This window comes from Haliaeetus albicilla, unplaced genomic scaffold, assembly GCF_947461875.1.
Source record: "Haliaeetus albicilla unplaced genomic scaffold, bHalAlb1.1 scaffold_34, whole genome shotgun sequence".
In the NCBI taxonomy this organism is placed as follows: domain Eukaryota; kingdom Metazoa; phylum Chordata; class Aves; order Accipitriformes; family Accipitridae; genus Haliaeetus; species Haliaeetus albicilla.
The window spans coordinates 1,325,210-1,345,560 of record NW_027212433.1 but is presented as its reverse complement, the minus strand read 5'-3'; the positions used below and the strand labels follow the sequence as shown (position 1 = coordinate 1,345,560).

The 20,351-nt window shown below is 56.0% G+C and overlaps 2 long non-coding RNA genes across 2 annotated transcripts in view; both read right to left on the bottom strand.

Moving 5' to 3' along the window:
• The window catches only part of LOC138684083 (uncharacterized), a 182,617-nt gene that overhangs the window by 20,527 nt on the left and 141,739 nt on the right, over positions 1 to 20,351 (bottom strand). The window lies entirely within an intron of this gene.
• On the bottom strand, positions 14,764 to 16,058 carry LOC138684090 (uncharacterized). Its single transcript, XR_011323533.1, has 3 exons — positions 15,952 to 16,058; positions 15,508 to 15,653; positions 14,764 to 15,060 (listed from the first exon to the last, which is right to left on the bottom strand). It is a non-coding gene; the product is annotated as an uncharacterized lncRNA (long non-coding RNA).

Genomic DNA, 20,351 nt, shown 5'->3' with positions numbered 1-20,351 from the left:
ACTCTAAAACACCAGCTGGATTTGGATCCAAAGTCATACACTGCTCATAAACTGAACAAGAGCCCTGGAGGAATGACCAGAAGAATCCTGAGAAAGCACAGGCGCTACTGAGATGTTTTTTTCCTAAACCTGATCTTTCTTCTCATCCTGAATACCAAAAGAAAACAAATGGAAAGCAAACCAAATGGAAGGCATGTCAGAGAAGCACCTGGCTCTGATCTCCTAAAAAAGCACACGAGGGAGAGGTCATCTGCTCAGGATTCCATGCGGTGCTCCTGACATCTGGTCTGGTATTCATGAAGACACCAGTTTGTGTCTGGAGCTCCCTCTCAGTGTAACAGTGCCCTGACTAGTGCAAATTGCAGGTACGAGTCATGGTGGCACAGGCATCTCTTCTGGAGAAGGTTCTTCTCACCTGAACTGGTATTTGCCGACTTGATGATTCACTCATCATAGTTCCAGACTACCTGGAAAGAGCTCAGGACATGTCCTCCCACATCAGTTAACACACTAGGAGGTTACGGTGATGGCTACAACCTACCGCATCATTTCTCAGGGTCCAACATGCTAACCCGGAGCTCCAGCTTCCAAGGACCCTCATGTTTGGGAAATTCAGCCACTGTACAAGGAGCGGAGGCATTCTGGGGACAGCGATTATAGCAAAGAGGGGAATTTAAAAAAGCATCTTTCAGAGGATGACCTTATCCCACCAAGAGAGTGTTTGGAGCACCTGAGGAAAGAAGCCAGAAAGGGCATGTGTAGAGAGACCTGTCGTTAATCCTGCAAAGGTGAGCTGAGGGGAAAAAAAAGGGATACAGGTTTTAGACACAAATCAGCCTACTTGTTTTAGAGAAGTTCTTCTGTACTGAAGGCTCCCGAGGAGTTACCAGGCAGTGTCCTTCCTATCTTGGAAATCCAACAAACCTGCCAAAAACCCCTCTTCTGAAAGAAAGTTTTGGGCTTACAACAAGGTGAGGGCTATTTCAATACAGGGGTTTACCTGTGCAGGCTGAAGGTAACCATGCAACTAGCAGCACCTGAAATTGCAGGCCACTGTACATGCAGGGGATCCCTGCAGAGCAATTATGCTGAGACTGGCCCTTTGAAACCAGGCCTACAGCAGCAAGCAGGCAGCATGCCCTGGCCAGCAGGCAGCAAGCCCACGGACGATATTTGCGTAAAGGCTCAGCCAGTTGTGGAGAGGTCCAAAAGGTTTCTGAAATGGGGGCAGCACGTCATCATGCAGAAGCACGCGGAAACCTGGGCATCTGATGCAACTGTTCACCTCCCAAGGAACACTGGGAGAAGAAGCTGTTCCTTTTATACCACCAGGCAACTTCCTTTGTGGACAACCCCAAGAGGAATAAGTTTGCCTCCTCAGAAAAGACTCTCTCCAAAGAGCTGGAGAGGGAAGGCGGCCAGGAAGGCAATAGCACGGCAGGGGTTTGAACTACATGCAGAATGGCTATCAGGATCCAGAAAATGGATGAAATGCACTGGGAGGATGGGCAACAGCCAGGAGGAGGAGAACAGGGGGGTGAGGGAAGACCCTCTTACCTAAAGGGTGTGCCTAACAGCAGCTCTGTCAGAGCAGCCTTTTAGCTTGTGGGCTACAAGAGAAAGAATCTTGCCCTCCTGACAAGGTCTCTGGAGAACAGTGGGTTTAGAAAGCAACTGCCAATCCCTCTGGAACAATCCTGTCGTAAATCTGCCTTCTGATGACATAGCGAGAAAAAAACATGACACTGTTTCAAGAAGAGGGAGATGCCTGCAAGGCCATCTGCACAGAGAAAGGACACTGCTGAGGAGTGGCAAGTACTCGCACCGAAGCCAGTGTCAAGGTGTCAGCACCCACTGTTGGCCCTTCATGGAGTTCTGCACAAAGGAGCATGTGAGGTAAAAGAGGACTGGAGTCTCTTGAAGACAAGGCAGGGCAACCTTCAGGTTCAGCTCCGAGAGGCTAAGCTCACCCCTAGAGCTTGTAGCTTCACAGTCAGAAAAGCCTGTGTTGGTTCCCGGTAAAACTCATCCCGTGGCTAAGTTTGATGAGCAGGAATCACAAAGGTCTCCATGCAGGTGATGCAGGTGAAAAGGGAAAAAAAGTTACCTGAAGGCATTTTTATGCTTGCTACTTGAAGAACCTAGGACTAAACAGATGCTATTGTCTCTTTCTGAATATTCTGTAGCTTACCGTTTCAAATCCACGCTTTGCTTTACTCGTATGGCAAACACGCTCGGCTCCAGTTCTAAAAATAAGTCAAACGGGTAAGAACTGAGTTTACCAAAAGTCACAAAAAGGAAGCAATCTTGTAAATGGCTGCTCAAGTAATTCATTAGAAAGCAGGGTTTTAGTACCTCCCTCTAAGCCAACAAGATAGATACCCTTCATCTGTATTTGTACTCATGTTTCAAAGTCTCATTTAAAAAATGACAATAGGCACTCACTCCAGTATTAGGCTTTCTGCTTTTCTAGTAAGCTCAACAAGCAGTTGAAGAGAAAAACAGCGTGACGTGACAGGGAAAGGGGCATGAGCAGCAAGGTGAGAAAGCTTGCAAAGCCTACAAGATTACTGACACAAGGAGAAGGGCAGGTAGCAAAGAACCATAGAAAGATCTTACGAGACTCGGCCACAGAGCAATAAAATGGCAGAGAGGTACAAAGTGGTGCACGTGGGGAAAAACAGTCCTGGCTTCACACACAAAGGCTCTAGAGCTTCTCAGCTGAACGCTTTAAACAAAACTGCAAAACACCGTCAGCAAAACCAGCCTCTTTTCCCACTGAAGCACGAAATCCACGCACGGCAGTGAAACAGGAGCGCTTTTTACAGCTCCCATTACTCGATGCTCAGCCCGTGCAAGCGCAGTAGCCACTCGGAAGCGACCGCTTTCACGGTCAGTGAAAGAAGGCAGGAAAAGAGCAGCCCCCCCCCTCGGAATTTAGGGTCTCCTAGGAACTCACGGCTACCGGCAGGCACCACACTGCAGGCTGTAGCTTCAACACGCTCACCTGCCGATTCTAAGTCCGTACACACGCCTGCCTGCATGAAGAAACCTGGCTTCAGGCAACCGACAGGTACCTGCTTTCGAGGACGTCCTCCTTTCTCCCAGCCTAGGGAAGGAAGCAGGAGAGCCAACGGGACGCGACTGCTCTGGAAACGCCGCTGCCGACCTCCCTGAAGCTTGACAGGCCTCTTGCCCCGGGGGCTGCCAAGAACGCCCGGGCAGGACTGCGTCGCAGCCCGCCACCGACGCCAGGCTGTGAGGGACACCCCCGGCGGCTGCGGGTCCCTGCGGGGACAGCCGGCAGAAACTCCTTTCTCTCCACAGCCGCACGTCTCCGCGGTGCCCGCCGGCCTCCGCCGGACAGCCACCAGCGGCAGGCAGTCCCCTGCTGCCCCCGCAGCCCCGGGGGCGGCAGGGAGGGGCCGGGGCTGGCCGGGCCTGCGGGGGGAAGGCCGGGACCCGGCGCCCCGGCCTGCCGCGAGGGGAGATGCCGCCACCGCCGCCGCCGCCGCCGCCTCAGCCCCGCTGCCGGCCTGCGAGGCCCCCGGGCAGCCCCGGCGCTGGCGCCCGCCGGGCAGCCCACCGCTCCACGGACGGGGAGCAGCCCCCGCCACGGCCACCGGCCCCGCCGCGCCCGCCGCCCGCCCTTGCCTCAGGCGGGGCCGGGCCGGGGCTGCGGCCGGAGCGGAGCCGAGGGCAGCCGAGCCCAAACGAGATGAGCCGAACCGAGCCGAGCGGAGCCGAGCCCAAACGAGAGGAGCCGAACGGAGCCGAAGGGAGCCGAGCCCAGACGAGATGAGCCGAACCGAGCTGAGCGGAGCCGAGCCCAAACGAGAGGAGCCGAACCGAGCCGAGGGAAGCCGAGCCCAGACGAGATGAGCCGAACCGAGCCGAGCGGAGCCGAGCCCAAACGAGATGAGCCGAACGGAGCCGAAGGGAGCCGAGCCCAAACGAGATGAGCCGAACCGAGCCGAGCCGAGCCGAAGGGAGCCGAGCCCAGACGAGATGAGCCGAACCGAGCCGAGGGAAGCCGAGCCCAGACGAGATGAGCCGAACCGAGCCGAGGGGAGCCGAGCCCAAACGAGAGGAGCCGAGCCCAGCCGAGCCGAAGGGAGCCGAGCCCAGCCGAGATGAGCCGAGCCCGGCCCGGGCGCCCCCACCCTCTGCTCCAGCTCCCCACGCTGCTCTGCACTGGCTGCTGCTGCTGCTGCGCTGCAGGGGCAGCTGCATTTTGGGGCTTGGAGCGCTTTGGGTTCCAGCGTGAGCCCGAAGCATCAGAGGAGTTGGCCTGTACCTCGTGGCAGGTCTTGCAGCTGCTTTCAGGGGGGTCTGGGCTCTGCCCAGGCCCCTCGAGTCAACGTTGACTCTGGTGCCTAATGACAGTATGCTGGCAGTGGCCCTGGTAGCTCAGCCCTTTCTCTCCCCAGCTGCGATGATGTCAGCAGGTTTGCCTTTTCTTGGTCCAGGCACCCTTCACACAAAGATTCCCAGAGGTTTTTTCATCCCTCCCCTACGCACACAGTGGGATTCCTGGAGGGCCACAGAAATGCAACAGCAGTAGCGTTAGGCTCTTCTGGGGTTTGGGGGAGGAAACACCCTCATAGATAGCTGTCTGGAGCCTTTCTGGCAGCCACCTTTTACCTCTCAAACAGACACAACCGAAAAGCTCCGATGGTCAGTGACCTAGCCGACCGATGATCAAAAAAGAAGCCCCTTTTTATCCCACAAAAACCTAACAGCGACGTTTGTAGGAAAAACTCCTGCGACACGGGAGTTCAGCCGAGGACACGGGCCTGTCGGGAGGAAGAGAGACGTCCTTTGTATTGCCGGAGTTGGCCAGCCGCTTCATCCACCGTTTGTCCCTCGCCTTTTTTCCAGGACATCACTGCCAATGAGTTGGTATACAACGCTGGTACATGTTGTAGAAACTTCTGCCGCAGGGGTTGTGTGCATTGGACTTCATCTGGATCTGTGGGTGACTGCTCGTTATCTGGATCATTATAAATCACCTCCAGCATGGCTAATTCCCTCAGGTTCTCCATGGTGGTCCACTTGCCTGGGTGACACGTAACATCTTCCTTGAAGGGGTATTTTTCCTTCACGCCTGACGGAAGTCCCCTCCAGAGGCTGAGGGCTCGTGTCTTTTTCCCAATCGCCTTGTCAATGGCCCCTTCCCTAGACAGGGATCTCACCTGCTTGCCTTCCCTTCCCTCTAATTCCAAGCTACCGGCCCGTTACCCCAGCAGCGGAGCAGCCGGGTAACAATGTGCTCACCCGGCTGGCGGCCAAAATCCTTTCGCGTATCTTGCAGCTCACTCAGGGATAGGGATCGGGTGATTATCTCGGGTTCTGCCTCTTCCTCCTGTTCTCGTGATGACCCTGGTTCACCTCCATCCCTCGCTAAGTTGAACCGATTTCTCCGTGTATTTCTTTTTCTGCACAGGGGCGACTGACACCGGCACAGGTTGGTTCTCTGGTTCAGCTGCAGCGCCTGTCGCCGGGGTTGGTTGGGGTAGCTGCAGTGCTTGTCACGAGGGTTGGAATAGCTGCAGCGCCTGTCGGTCTGTTTTCCCTCCCTTCCCCCTGAGGGTGCTGCATAATATCGAGCAGTGGTTGGTAGATACTGGTGCGGATACTGGTAGATACCGCAGAGTGCGGTAAGTTGTGCCTCTCTGGAACAGGCACCGTATTTTCCTTTCCAACATTCTATCGCTTCACCAGGGTCCTGTAGCTGTTTGGGAGTGAAGTTCCAAACCATTGGAGGTGAGAAGTCCTCTAGATACCTGCCCGTTTTCTCCCACGTGCCACGCCACCCATGACTATTCAGCCTTGGGGCAGATCTCTGCGTGGTATTCTTAAAAAACTTTTTTGGAGCCCTAAACAAGACCTGAAACACATTCGGGAGACATAGCAAGACGAGCATGCCGGCTTGAACATCCCAGGGCTGTTCAAACTTCTCAAAAGCTGCTGTAATTAGCCTGAAGGAGGAAGGGGAGGTGAACGAGCGGGGAGAAAGTACCCCCCCCGACTTCCCCACAGATTGGGTGCGATTACCAACAAATTCCGAGAGAGGGCGCCCGAGGCACGGGAATGACGTCGACGCCGCACGCAACTACCAGCTTAACCTCAGGACCCGTGACGTAATCATTTTGTGAGTCGACGTCACCCAGGACAGCAAAATGATAGTCCCGAGCCCGCGCCCAGAGGCGATAAACAGAGTGCATGTAAGAACTCACACAACACCGCCACGGGAACAAATGAGCCAACGCTGGGACCAGCGACTATTCAACTAATACAAGAAATGCGTACAACAAATTTGTTTTAACACGCTCCGGCCAGATCTGTCGTTATCTCAACCCTTCGTGCCCCACGTTGGGCACCAAGAAGGACTGTTGTGGTTTCAGCCCAGGCGGCGACCAAGCACCACGAGGCTGCTCGCTCACTCCCCCGCCGCCACCATCTTTGTCCAGAAACAGGACCGAAGCCTCTCCCCGAGAGTAACGTCCCGACGGTGCTCCGCGAAATCTAGAGTCCCCTCGGACGCTGGCGGCAGCAAGCTAGGAAAATCCGAGTGCCAAAGCCCACGGAGTTTCTGCTCTCAGCTCCAGGAAAGAGTCCTGTTCATCCGTAAGAGGGAAGCCAGCGTCACCCTTGCAGGGCGGGAAACAAGGCTTATCCGATCGAGGCCGGAGCGCCGCGTGAAGCCAGAGCGCAAAGCTGGACAGAACCGGGGGGGCAGGGGGGAAAGCCCGGCCCGGCCCCTTGGGAGCCCCGAGGGCCCCCGGGGAGCGCAAAGCCGGGCAGCTGCCCTTCCTCACGCTCCCGGCCAGCTCCTCCCTGGAAAAGCGGGCACCGGCCTCCTCAGCCATCCCGGGGGCCCGGCCGGGAAGACCCCCGCCAGGGACAGCCCCGGGCGGTGCTGCCCAGAGCCCACCCAGCCCCGCCGTCCTCCCCTCCGCGGCACCCACCCCTTCTCCCCCGTGGGTTTGTCCCCGCGGCAGCTGCAGCAGGATCGCGCCGCTTTCCATCCCCAGCGTGCGGGGCAGGGCTGCCCAAACGGAGCCCGAGGGGTCGCGGCCCGCGGGCCGAGACCAGCGGAGAGCCGCCAGGGAAACCGCCGCCTCCGTCCATCGCACGGACGGGAGCCGCAGCAGCCGGAGAACGCTCCCGAGTCGTGCCGCTCCCAGGGCAAGCCCAGGCACCGCTTCACGCGTGGGACGTGCCGTCCCGAGAGCGGGGCTAGCCCAGGGGCGGCGGGGACAGGCTGGCCAGCAGCGCCGAGCCCGAGGCAAAGTCTGCCGTGGGTGCAGCCGAGGGCTGGCGCGGCCTGAGTCCTGGCTGGCCCTCGGCGCCGCTGCGGAGCGCCGGAGCCACGAGAACCGGCTCGGTCCCTTCGCGTCGGTGTCCTTGCCACCGGCTCGGTCCCTTCGCGTCGGTGTCCTTGCCACCGGGGCAATCGCTGCCAGAGACGCGGGGCCCCCCGGGCCGCTCCCCGGCCCCTGGCAGTGTCCCTCTCCATCTGCCCGCCCGCCCCTGCCGTGGGCAGGAGGTCTCCGCGCCCGCGCTCCCCCGGACGAGGAGCTGCAGCGCCCGGTGCGCGGTGCCGAGGGGCCGGCTCCTGCGCACCATCACCTGCGGCTGGAGGAGCCGCACCGCGCCCGCAGGCAGCGCTGCCCGCCCTGCCCGCCCATGCCGCTGCGCCCGACCGCCTCCGCTCGGCTCCGCTCGGCAAAGCTCCGCTCGGCTTCGGCTCGGTACGGCTCGGCAAAGCTCGGCTCCGCTCGGCAAAGCTCGGCTCCGCTCGGCTTCGGCTCGGTACGGCTCGGCAAAGCTCGGCTCCGCTCGGCAAAGCTCGGCTCCGCTCGGCTTCGGCTCGGTACGGCTCGGCAAAGCTCGGCTCCGCTCGGCAAAGCTCCGCTCGGCTTCGGCACTTTTTTAGGTAGCTCCGGGTTTTCAGGTAGCTCAGCCCTGGGCTCCCAGACCTCGCCTGGGCTATGCTGTAGTTGGGCCTGTCTCCAGCCCTGTCTCTGGCCCCGTCTTCTGGGTGGACCTTGGACCCATGTTGTAGCCCTGCCTCCTGCTGCTCCGACTGGGTGGGCCCTGGACCTGGTTCATCCCCTGGCTGTGTCTGGGGCTGTCGATGGACCCCATTACCAGCACCCAGCCCTGCTGAGACCCTGTGGGACTGTGCCCTGATGGGTGAGGGCACAGCCCCGGTTCCCCTCACTGGCTTCCTCTCTGTTCTTTGTGAAGTTCAAACCCCTCGTCTTGTTTTTCCTCACCATACGTCCCGATTCTCGGTTTTTCCTGCACCCTACCTTTCTTCTATATTCTCCCCAGGGCAACCCTCTTCCAGCTGCTTTGGGGTTTTTTTCAGGTTTGAATTATCTTTTTACGACACCTTAGCCTCCCATTTTTCCCCATTCATGTCCAGCTGTCTTTTAAACCCCTTCTCAAAGCCCCACTTATTGAATTTATCCTTTGCCAGGCCCAGCTGCTTTTCATTCTGAGGGTTGTTCTCCATGAGGCCTTTTGAGTTTAGGCTATAAAATCCAAAGACAAGAAAGCATCTTGCCACACTTGGTCATCTCTTACATAGTCCGCCCTAACCATGGCCTGAAAATTTTCATCTTCTAATTAATTTTTTATGTTCCTGGAAAAAAACCCACTGCTACCTTCTGGAATTTCTTCACCTGCAATTAATTTTCTGTGATGTGTCACTGGACCTAAAAACAGAGAGGCTGGCATTGATCTGATCTGTCTTACTGTTAAGAAATACTTGCTCCCAGTATGAAAAGAAGTATCTCTGCTCCTGATTTCTGACTCAAGACATTTCGTAGCCCACATGCTGCTCACCAAAGACGCATCAATCATCACACATCAGGCAGGAGTGACCTCCGCGGGTAGTTACGAATTCCCACACTGAGATATCGCTACGTGGTGTGAGGCGTATGGCTTGACCTGAAGATCTCTCCCACTCACAAAGCATGCCGGTCCTCCACGCATTTAGACCTACTGCTCTCATAAAATGCAGCACCTTGTGCCCTATCAGCATCATGTTGAAACTAGGCACGGTTATAGAAATGATAACTTTATACTGTTTTGTTAAAGTTAAGATTAAATAAAGGGCTAAAGGACTTAGATACAATAGTTTAAAAGGATAAATGCCAACCTCATGTTTAGTAGCTGTCTTAAGAAGGGACAGGCAACTTCCCCCTTAGCCCAGATATTACTCCGCCATTAAGAGAAGGACCAATGTCACTTATTATCCCTTGTCGAAGCAGTCTCCTGGAGGAGCAACCTGAATGTTTTGCTATGCTAGGATTAGGCTTGCCCGAGTAAGCACAACTGCACGTACTCCACGTGCCACTCAGAAAGGAGCTGTGATGAAGGACAGAGCCTACACACCACATGAACACATTCACATACATAAACATACCCTGGGCTTTAGATTAAATCGAAACAGAGGGTTGAAGGATTCTTCTTCCTGCCTAGCTAATTCATTTCTGTTGCAAGTTTAAGCTTGATTTCCTAAACTCAGTTGACAAGGGACTTTCTCAGAAAAAATGCCAACTAGGCAATATGTTATCAATTGTGCCTTATTCTCTAAGGGAAATACAAAAGCTGAGCTCCTCTCGCACGTCCAGCACTTCATAAAACAATCCACCCTACAGCTTAATTGACGCCTTACTAGACATAATGCCTTATGACTCAGCTACCTTAATGAAAATAACTATATATGCATATGTCCTTGTACATCTTAAAACTCAGCATGTTTCCTATGTCACAGATACAATTATGCATACAGTACACCGCATAAGCCTGACTGGAAATGGAGTGAAGATTGAGGTAAAATGACTGGATCCCATGGAAAAATTGAGGAAACCGATACTTCTCAAAGCCTTTGTATGCATTTGTGGCTTGAAACACCTCAGCTTTCTCTTAGGTGGCAAGGGATGCTGTCTCAACTTTATCAGGTGTTCTACATGGTATGGAGGAAGTACAAGAACAGATACTCCAAATATGGATGAATTCAGCATTTTTTAAATTTTATTTAATCAGTAATCAGGCAAACTTAATCTGACACCAAAACCCACATCTTGTCACACTTACTTTTGAAATACAGCATACCCAAAGGAGGGAGGAAATTGTTTTAGTGTGATTTATAACAGTAACGAAGAGTTATATTCTTTTTGGTAATGACACTGTGCAACACATTTTCTGTTTGGGGAGTAAGCTTCTGAAGTATTTTAATCTGCCTCATCTACCGTTACAGATTTCAGCAAAACTGCACAATCCTCACAAGAATTAGGACTGTATATAAATCCAGTAATAACCCACAATCATCTCTCCATTTTGGTTGTATTTATGCTGTAGATGCTAGGCTTCTTCAAACTTCCACCAACCAGTGGAAATTTGCCAAATATATAACCCAGTGGGCCATTTAAAGGGATTTTGCTGTGAATTATGACTGCTACATTTGTGGGCAGCTTTCAGTACCAGAGACTGGAAAGGGAGAGGCAGAGTGTGAAGAGCAGGGAGCGCAGCTTTCACCCTGAGACCTTCCACGTATTTGTTCATGATCTACAGAAAATGGATGAGCTGGACGGCATAAGCTCTCTGTGCGCAGATGGAACGGCACTACTTAAAACCAGTCCTTGCTTTGGCAACTGGGGGAGACGTCGATCCTGGCTCTTAAGCTGGCAGAGGCTGCCTGAAGCCTTGTTTAAGCTGGTGTCTGTACAATCAAGCCATTGTGGTTTACCTAGGTAGTGCGTGGCAGCTGAGCTGCAGCAACAGACTGTGCACGCTCTTTGCCCATGAGATGAAATGCATTAGCTTTAACTTCTTGCATCCAGACTACTTGCCAGATGGATTCCTAACAAAGAGCAGAACCGAACTGCTGAATTACTTTACATATGCTTGGAAAGCCTGGGAAAAAATAAACACGAAAGAAGTAACTAATGGGAACTGAGAGATGCATTTCTGAGTGCAACAGACTCCATCTTTATTTCAAAATATCTCTGTACATTACAATTCTATTTAAAAAAAAAGAAGTCAAAAGTCAAAGCAGTTTCCCACGCTAAGTGAAATATCAGGTCTAATTTTTCAGATAATCAAAAAGAGAGGCTGTGTTTTCACTCAGCAGATCTCATGGCCTGTTCCTATCTGAGCATACTGCTCAATAGCAACATAGAACGTGTTAAATTAAAGCTCTTATTGTGCTCATCACCATGAAGCAGGATTTTTTGAAGAACCACTGTTAGAAGCAAACTGATCTTCCTTGCCAAGTCAGGTTGTCCCTTCTTCAGGTGGAGTTTGCTCTCAGGCAACCTGGCCATCCTGGGAACAACACCAGGTCAGCCTCCTACCTGCTGGTCCCCTCTTCTCTGACAAGAAGAAGCCATCCTGTGTATAACTAAGAACCCGACGATTTCCTTCCCATGGGTTGCACACTAAAATATCAAAGAACTCTGATGGTGGTCTTAGCCCATAGCTGAAACATTAGGAAGTTCATTTCTGGAAATTCAAACACATTCTTTAGCTTGCGTAACATTTATATCAAAACAAAAGGACACTCAAGGCAGGCAAAGCTAAGAATGTGAGCAAGAAGTGGACCATCTGTGGGCTGGTGTGTGGCCGCCTCTGTGGCTGCTAACACTCAATTCCAGCTGGACCTGTCAGCTCCTTCCTTGTAAGCATGCTGTCAGTGCAAATTGACAGGAGTCCCTGGGATTCAAGCCTCAGAATGTATTCCCTTATGCAACGCTAATTGTTCACCACAGGACAGATATTGCAGGAGAAGATGTTTGACTAATTGCATATCAAATTGCACCCAAGCCAAAAACCCGTCGCAGAGGAGGCAGTATGTAATTTCAGATAGGGTGAAATGGGATCACGTCTATGCATGAACTCAGCCACATAGGTTCTGCTTAAATTCCCACCGTAAATACTCAGCAGAATTTGCAAGGCCATAAGGCAGTGCTCTGCGTGAATGTGAATTGCATCCATAGCATGTAGGGGACTGTGTCTTGTATAATTCATGGGAATAGCCACACGGGGTCATACCAAAGGTTCGTTCAGCTCGGCGTCCTGTCTCTGAATCTGAACAGTGAAAGATGTGTAGGAAAAAAGCATAAGAAATGCAATAAGCATAGCATGCTCCTTCCCCTGCTCTACCCTCTATACCGACAGTCACTAGTTCAGGGATTTCTGGAGGCTGTTCCTGCTTCCTAGAGCTTAATGGCCCACGAGAGATCTTCCTTCCCTGATTCTGTCTAATTGCTTCTTCAACCCATTCATACTTGTGCTATCCAAAACATCCTGTGGCAAGGAGGTGCACAATTTAATTACGTATTGTGTGCAGATGTTCTTCTTTTCCTTTATTGTGATTAATAATTTCATGTGTTGCCTGCTAATTCCCGTGTATAAGAAAGAGCAAACAATCTTTCCTTACTCATTTTTGCAGTTTTCACTTCCTCCCGTAGATTGCTGTATATTATTTGGAGAAAATGAAAACTCAAACTGACTCATCTCAGATATTAAGGTGATAAGAGATCACACCTATTTGTTAACTTCCAGCTGTATCTTCATAGTGGGTCTCTTCTGAATTCCAGGTACAAGAAATGGTCTCTCTGTAGTATTCAGGCTTTGAATACAAATTACAGCATGAACCTGCCTCCAGCGTTATTATCCATTGGGCTACTGGGATTTAGAAACTCTTTGTGTCTTGTCTGGTTACTATGGCCATTCTCAAAGTCTGTTATTTCTATGCTTTGTACCAGATATGTAAGTATAAGGCTATGCTTTGGGTTGCCCTCAAAGGTATACAGCATTTCAATGAAAATCTCTCCATGTTCAGACACAGAGGTTTCAACAGACCCCCAGATGCAAAGACCAAAAAGAACCCCAAAACCATGGAAGAAAATCAACCCTGCCCCCCCCTTTCTCCTTGTCTTCACATGTAATATTGTGCAAAATGCTGCTATGAAGGTCTCCCTCTGCAACTGCTCCACCCGTCACTGGATTCTCCATCTTATTCAAAGTCTCACATATATCTAGTCTCATTTTATCCCATGTACCCGTCTCCTAATAGTGTACCAGATGCATCCTTCTGATTGCTTGTCATGGGCAACAGTCATTTTTTCTTTCTCAAGGGAAAGCTGTATTCATACATCAATTCTCCACCTTCATGCCAGAGACTCTCTCCCTTAATTCTTGTTTTCGAAGCCCCTCATACAAAATGCACAATGGGCAGGGAATGCCAGAGAATCACAGCACCTGTGTTTTGTATTCAGCCAGCACTAGCTTGAGTGGATGTGCAAAAGCACAAGCCTAGACTTTTGAGGTCCCCAGCCCTCAGCACCCTCATAGCTCTGTTTCTGCTGCATACTTTTTTCCCCTTGCCATGTCTGACTATCACTGTTAAGTTCTTAAAGGCAGGAAAGGAGTGATATTTACAGTGCTTTGTTTCCTATTGCCAGTGTCTGCGACAATTAACATGAAAATGCACCCTGTCAGTGGTTCACTTCAAGTGTGGAGCATTGCTGTTCCTGTCAAGGGGAAAGAACCTAGTGCAGTTCCAAAGAGCTTGGGTTTTTTAAGCCCCTTTTTAAAATTGCATTTCCATAGACAGCAGAATATTTAGTTCAGTTATTCTGTGCAAACTGAATCAAACCTTCCTGTTGTTGCTCTCTGTGATCAATAAGAGGTGCATCATTTGAGAGGAGTAGTTATAGTGCCCAGTGTGGAAGTTTGGTTTATACCATTTATATATTATTTATATATTATCGGTGTGAGCGAGGGGGTTCTGAAGAAACTACCAGACAATCGGTATGCAAGGATGACAGCCACAGGGGACAACAAGCTGCAGGTGACCATGGCTGCATAAGGAGCTTTAGCCCTTCTTGGCCAACCTGCTGTACCTACATGTTGCCCTCTACCTGAGATAATGGCATGGCTCCAAGCATACGGCAGGCCTTAGCACAAGATGAGTATTAGCCAAAATCTGAGCAGGAGCTGGGTGACCAGTTGCAGCTCCATGGGTCCCTTCCAACCTCCACCCTCCTGTGCAACTCTGTGCCTTGCTTTCACTCCTAAAGCACCTGAACTCAGCCCTCATGCCCGCCGGCAAGGATGCTGGGACAAGGCACGATCCCAAACTCCTCCCCGAGGGGTCATCCCCAAACAGCAGCTCCCCGCTCCAGAACAGCCGATGGCGGACACACTCAGAAGAAAGAAAATATCGTTTTATTGAGAACATCAACTGCGGTGGGGGGTGGGCCCAGGACTCACAGGGGTTCAGCCGGTAACAGGAAAACGGCACCTACAAGGACAGAGTCAGAGAGCACTGCTGAATGCACAGCGGCAGGAAGAGGCAGGGTTTGGTTGCCCTCTCTTTGGGGAACACCGTTGACGAGGAATTGCTCATAGCCCAGAAGAGAGCGAGCTATGGCTGGCATTGCCGAGGGGAGGGCTCTGGTGCCTTATCCCCACGGGGAATGCCCTTAGAGAGCTGTGCGCGCGCAGAGATGCACAGGGCCCCTGTGCCGCACAGCAGGGCTCGATGGGGAGCCCCTGGGGAGCGGCCACGGGGTTCTTGCCAGACCCTGCGCAGCACCATCCCTCGCCGTGCCTTGCCAGCGGGTTGGCCTGACTTAGAGCAGTGCTGAGAGTTGGGAAAGATAGGCAGCAGAGCCTGGTACACACCTGGGCTTCCTGGCCTTCTGCGCCTTCTGGCACCTTCTCATTCGTCCACCCCCAGGAATTTTTTCTCTCTTCCTCCTCCTCTTTTCCGCACAGCTTTCACTCTCCTCTCCCCAGGCCTGTTTCCTCCTTCGGTTTCTTCTCTTTTCCTTGTCCTGGGGAGAGCCTGCAAACCTTTCCATCCCACAGTGCGCTTAGATGGGGAAAGCCGTGATCCACTGGAGTCATTGCTATTTTAACCAAAGCCAGCTCATTTTACCTGCCATCCTCTGAAAGGCTCGCCACTTCTTCTGGGCGCCCCAGGGAGCCTGCCGTGCTCTCGGGGGTGGTGGGAGGCAAAGCTGAAGGGGCCTATGACAGAAATGTTGGAGTTGGCAGGTGGCAAGGGATGACCTGGGGCGGTAAGCGACTGTTTGCCAAATTGCTACCTTAGCTCTCCAGGGGAGATCCCTTTGGCTGCTTTGCCTCAGCCACGTTCTGCACCAGCCCCCCACCCAAAAAACCCTTGATGAAGCTCTGAAGATGTAGGACCCGAGCAAAAGCCCTCGGAAGTTGATGGCTACTCCCCTCTGTCTTTTTGCAGGTAGCCGGTGGGCATTTTGTGAGATGAAGCCTGTGCCTCGTACCTTTGAGAAACAACCTTGCCAGTTTTCCTTACTGGGTGTCGTCCCGGGGGGCGGAGGAATAACCCAAACCCACCCCAACTCTACTGCCAGGAAGAGGCACAGGACCCCTTGGCCTCAGAAACTCTACTCCTCCACCAGGCACGCTGTCACAGGGTTTGGGGACCTGACATACCTCTCCCATTTCAGACTCCCCCACCATATCTCCCCCAGCTTCTTTGAGGACACCGAGCAGAGAGGGGGGTGCGTGCGGCAAGGCTTCTGCCTGATGCTCGGCGTCTGCTGCGACCGCAGGGACTTGCTGCTCTTCCAAACGCAGAGCTAGAAAGCAAAAGCGTGGGCAGCAAAGTGACTTCTTGGAAGGAGACGACAGCTAAAGCCAAACCCAGCCAAAGCCCTACACCCCTTACGTTTCCAGCCCTCTGACACCCTGTCTGCAGGCTCCAGCTCCTCTTGCGGAGCAAACCGTTCATGCCCTGAGAGGCAGTGGCCAAACAGAGGCCACGGGGCAAGCGGGGCTGAGAGGCAAACACTGGATGCCCAGCCATGCCAGAAATGGTGCTGACGCTTCTGGTGTTCCAAGCCCCAGCCTGTGACAACCCTCAGTCCCTCCGCTCACCTCTGGATCTCTCCATGGGCGCTGGCGCCTCCTCGGCTGCTGGACAGGAAGGGTCAGTCGCCTCCTCCCCAAAGAGTTCCCTGCAGTTCTCCGTCAGAAACTCCACCAGCGTGTTCACCTGCGCACATCAAACCCTTGGTCTCAACCCAGCTGCCTGAAGTTGTACCAAGCAGCCTTTCCCACTCCCAACCCTTGCCTCTGCACAGACGGCTGTGGCTGTGGGGCTGCCTTTGCGGGCAGCCACCCCACCGGCATTTGCTCAAGGGAGGAGGCAGCCAGGGACCTCTGAGCAGCCAAGCTCGGATGGGCCGGCAAGGCTGCAGCCGGCTTGCCAACACAGCGCACCTTCTCGGTCACCTCCAGCATGGCCTGGAGCGGGAGCAGGTCCTCGTTGGGTGGGCTCAGCAGGTTTGGCCCAAGGCAGATGGCCAGGTTGCTGCAGCTCATCCTGCTGGTGGCTGCGTTGTGGCCGATGTGCTGGAGAACGGACAGCAGCTGCTTGAGGAGGAAGAGGTTGGCTGCAGGCAACTTCTCGGCCACCCTGAGGGAACAGGGACACCAGGTTGACAAAGCAGATTTTGCCCAGGCCTGTTGTCCAAGGCAGGGGGGAGCCAGCGGCTGAGTTGCGCAGCTTTCCAGGTGCTCTCAGCCAGCGGTCAGGGCTCCTGCTCAACAGGCAGGCTGCTGCCCACACTTACGCTTTCAGCTCGGAGACCTTCTCCTCCTTGCTGGTCCTCTCCATGGCTGCCACCCAGTCCTCGTAGAGGTGGGTCACCAGCAGCTTGTCGGGGATGCTTCGGAGGAAGTCCTGCAATGCCAAGGGCTCCGGGTGAGCCTTTGAAGTTTCCAGGCCGGCCAGGAGCTCCTCCAGCCACAGGTCAGAAGCGCTCACCTTCAAGACGGCGGCCAGCAGGAGTGCAGGCTGGCTTCCCAGGTCAACATTGGCGTCGCGGTCCAGGGCCTCCCGCAGCTCCCGAAGTTCCGTCCCGCTGGCGGCTTTTCGGAATATCCCCTCCGTCGACGGTCCTTCCCGGTGCAGGACAGCCAGCAGCTCCTGCAGGAGAGGCAGGAGGACAGTTGCTTGGCTGAGGAGCTGCCTTCCGACAGCGGTGTCCAGAGCACTGCCCCAGAGCGGGCTCCTTGCTGGGGGTGAAGAGCCCAAGCCGCCATCCCCGGAGCTCCTGGGGACGCCCGTGTCCCCTGTGCAGCAGCCGGAGGGAGGGCTCCCACCGCCTCTACGGAGCATCTGGAGGGCTGGGGACCCCCCCGGCCAGGCTGGCTTACCTGGATGGGCCGGGGCAGGGAGCCGTCCTCCCCACAGAGGGCTGCCAGGGGCTGGCCAAAGAGCCAGCTGCAGCCGGACCCTGCCTGCCCTGGCGCCTGGGCAGTGGCCGGGGTCCTCCGATGAGCAAAGGGCCAGGGCAGCCCCCTCCTCTTCCTCCTCCTGCTTCTGCTCCCTCCTGCTGCAAAGGAAAGCAGAGTAAGAGCCTGTCAACAGAGACCGCCAGGCCAGTGCTCCTGGGGCCTGCCCTGCCCGCAGCATGGTGCTGAGCGGTGCAGCAGGACGGGCAGGGAGCCAGCAGCTGGAACGCTGCTCCGGCTCAGCAGCTCCAGTTGGGAGGCTCCTGAGAGCCGGCACGCCACCAGGAGAGGAGAGCCTGGCCCAGCCCTCGCCCTGTCCTCCTCCAAGCCGTGGGCAGCAGCAGAGGCTCCGTGTCCCCGCAGAACCACATCCAGCGGCCGCTGCCCAGCGGGTGTCCTTCCTCCTGGAGGTGACGTCCTGCCTCGGGCTGCCCAACCTGCATGGCGACACTCGAGGGACAAGTGAGCACAGCTCCAGCGCTTGCAGGAGCTTACCGTTCTTCCTGAAACTCACCCGGTGCGTGGCAAAGTCCTCCTCCGTTGCTCGGCGGGACCGTCGAAGGCCCTTGCTTGGGACCAGCCTGCAAGAACCAGGCTGCGCTCAGAGAGCAGCCCCGCAGCGCAAAGGGCCGCCGGCGAGCTGCCAGCCAGCACCGGCAGCCTGAGCGCGGCAGAGCCGGGACCCTCTGCCCTCCCGGGCTCTCTGCCCTGCGGGGCAGGTTTCCCCCCAGCACCGCCGGCGAGGATGTGCCGACATTCCCGGTGGCTCCCCAACCCTCTCCGCTCCCCGAGTGGCACCACCCTTCCCTCCATCCCTCACCCCACTGGCCGCACGTGCCGGCACAGCCAGAGGCGGGCGAAAGGCAGCCCTTCTCACCTCGGCCTGGCCCTCCATCAGCCTCTCCAGGCTCCCGGAGCTGAATGTCCTCCACTGGGCAAGAGAGAAGGAGCGGAGGCAGGTGAGCAGCGATGCCTCTGCCGCTCGCTCGGCTGGAGGACCAGGGCTCGGGGGCAGAGCCCAGACCGGGCAGGCACTCACGGCGTGGCGGCGGCCCAGCTCCTTCTCCAGGAGCCTGATTGACGGGACAGGCGTCACCCGGGCTCTCTTGGCTCCTTCTGGTGTCCTGTGCGCCGGGAAGGCACAGGGAGAGAGCTGGCTGAGCCCCAAGCCGCCTCTTCTCCCTTGTGCGGCAGCTCTGCCCGAGCGAGAGCTGCCGGCAGCCGCGGGGGCACCTCTCCCCAGCTGGGGAGCTGTGTTCCCCCGTCCGGCTGCACCTGCAGCATCCCCGCGGCTTACCCCAGCAGCATGCCCACCCACAGCTCCTTCAGCGCCCGGGAGCTGCAGAAAGAGAGGAGAACCAGCGTCAGGCCCTGCTGCCCCCCAGCCCGTGGGCAGAGGCGGGCGCCTGCGCAGCCCTGCCCCGTGGGGAAGGACGCCGGAGCGGGACGAAGCCCCGTGGGGCAGGACAGAGGCACTGCCCGAGCCCTGGCTCCCCATGTCCTGCCAGAGCAGCTGCTTTCACCCTCCCCTTCTGGGGACCCAAAGGGGATGCGGGACCTGCCCATGCCCCCATCCCTCCCTGCCGGCGTGCTGCTTGCTCCCTGCCCAGGCTCTGCACGCAGGGCAGAGGCCGTTCTCACGATGGCGTGGGCGTGCTTGGGAACGTCTCCCGCCCAGCCGTGGCACTCACGGGAAAGTGGCAATGCAGGAGCCGCTGGGCCAGACGAGGAGGATGGAGGTCCTGTCCTCATCGCCGCCTTCCTCCTCTTCCTCGTCCCCCGCCGCCTCCTTTCCGCCGCTCAGCACCCACAGCTGGTCCAGGGCCAGGCGGAGCTGTGGGCGCACGCTGGTGCCGCATCTGCAGAGAGCAGAGAGGAGAGGCCGGCGGTGAGCTGGAGGTGGCCTCCTGGGGGTCCCCCCGGGCAGAGCCCTGTCCCCCACCTGCCCTTGGGACGGACGGACAGCGATGGGCGCCTCCAGCACCCACCAAGGTGCCGGGGCCTGGGGCTGCTGCCGGGGTGTCCCTGCCCCGGGGCCAGGGCCAGGGCTGGGGGAAAGGCAGCTGGGCTCTGAGGGTCTTACTGCAACTTGGCGATCACCAGTTCCTCCTGGAGGAGGAGAAGGCGTCTCTCGCTCCTCTTGCGGCCCCGGGTCAGCCGCACGTCCGCGCTCAGCACCGGCTCGGCGTCGGTGAGAGCCTCCCTGCAGAGCAGAGAGCGGCGGGCATGAGAAAGGCCGCCGCCGCTGCCGCGGGTCCCGGCCGTGCCCCCGAGGCACAGGGAGAGCCCACCTGGAGCCGCAGCAGCAGTTGGCCTGGCCCATCCTGCCTGGGAGAGGAGGACCCTCGCCGTGGACCAAGGACGCGGGCCAGTCGGCGACAGCGGGGATGGGAGGCGAGGTGCCGGTGCCGGCAAGGTGCTGCTCGGCCAGATCCTGCCTCCTCCCAGCGCTCCTGCGTGCCAGCACAGCTCCGTGCTGCTGTCTCTGGTGGCTGTGGGCTCCAACTGACCAACATTCCGAGCCCAACGGACCAACATTCTGAGCCCAACGGAAAGTGGGAGGGGCATCGGGGCGAGAGTTCTCTCCAGTATGGCCGTCTCTGCCTGGCACTGGGGAGCCCCGGGCAGGCTGGACAGACCCAGCAGAGGGGAAGGACCGTCTCCCTCCACCTCTTGCCAACGCTTTGCCTACCGCAGCCCAGGAGGCAGTGAGCCGCCTTTGCCCCAGGGGCACTTTTCTGGCTCGAAATCGGTCCACTTGGCGTCCACCATCACCCCAGGTGTCTGCACAGCTGCTTTCCAGCTGGGTGTCCCCCAGCACTTACTGGCGCAAGGGCTTCTTCGTCCCCAGGTCTCCAGGACTTTGCTCTTCCCCTTGGGGAACTACAGGAGGTTCCCGTCAGCCCCTTTCTCCAGCCGGTCAAGATCCCCCGGGTTGACAGCAGGACCCTCCGGTGCATGAGCCTCTCCTCCCGGTTCTGTGCCACCTGCAAGCTGCCGGAGGGTCCGCTCTGCCCCATCTCCCAGATCCCAGTGCA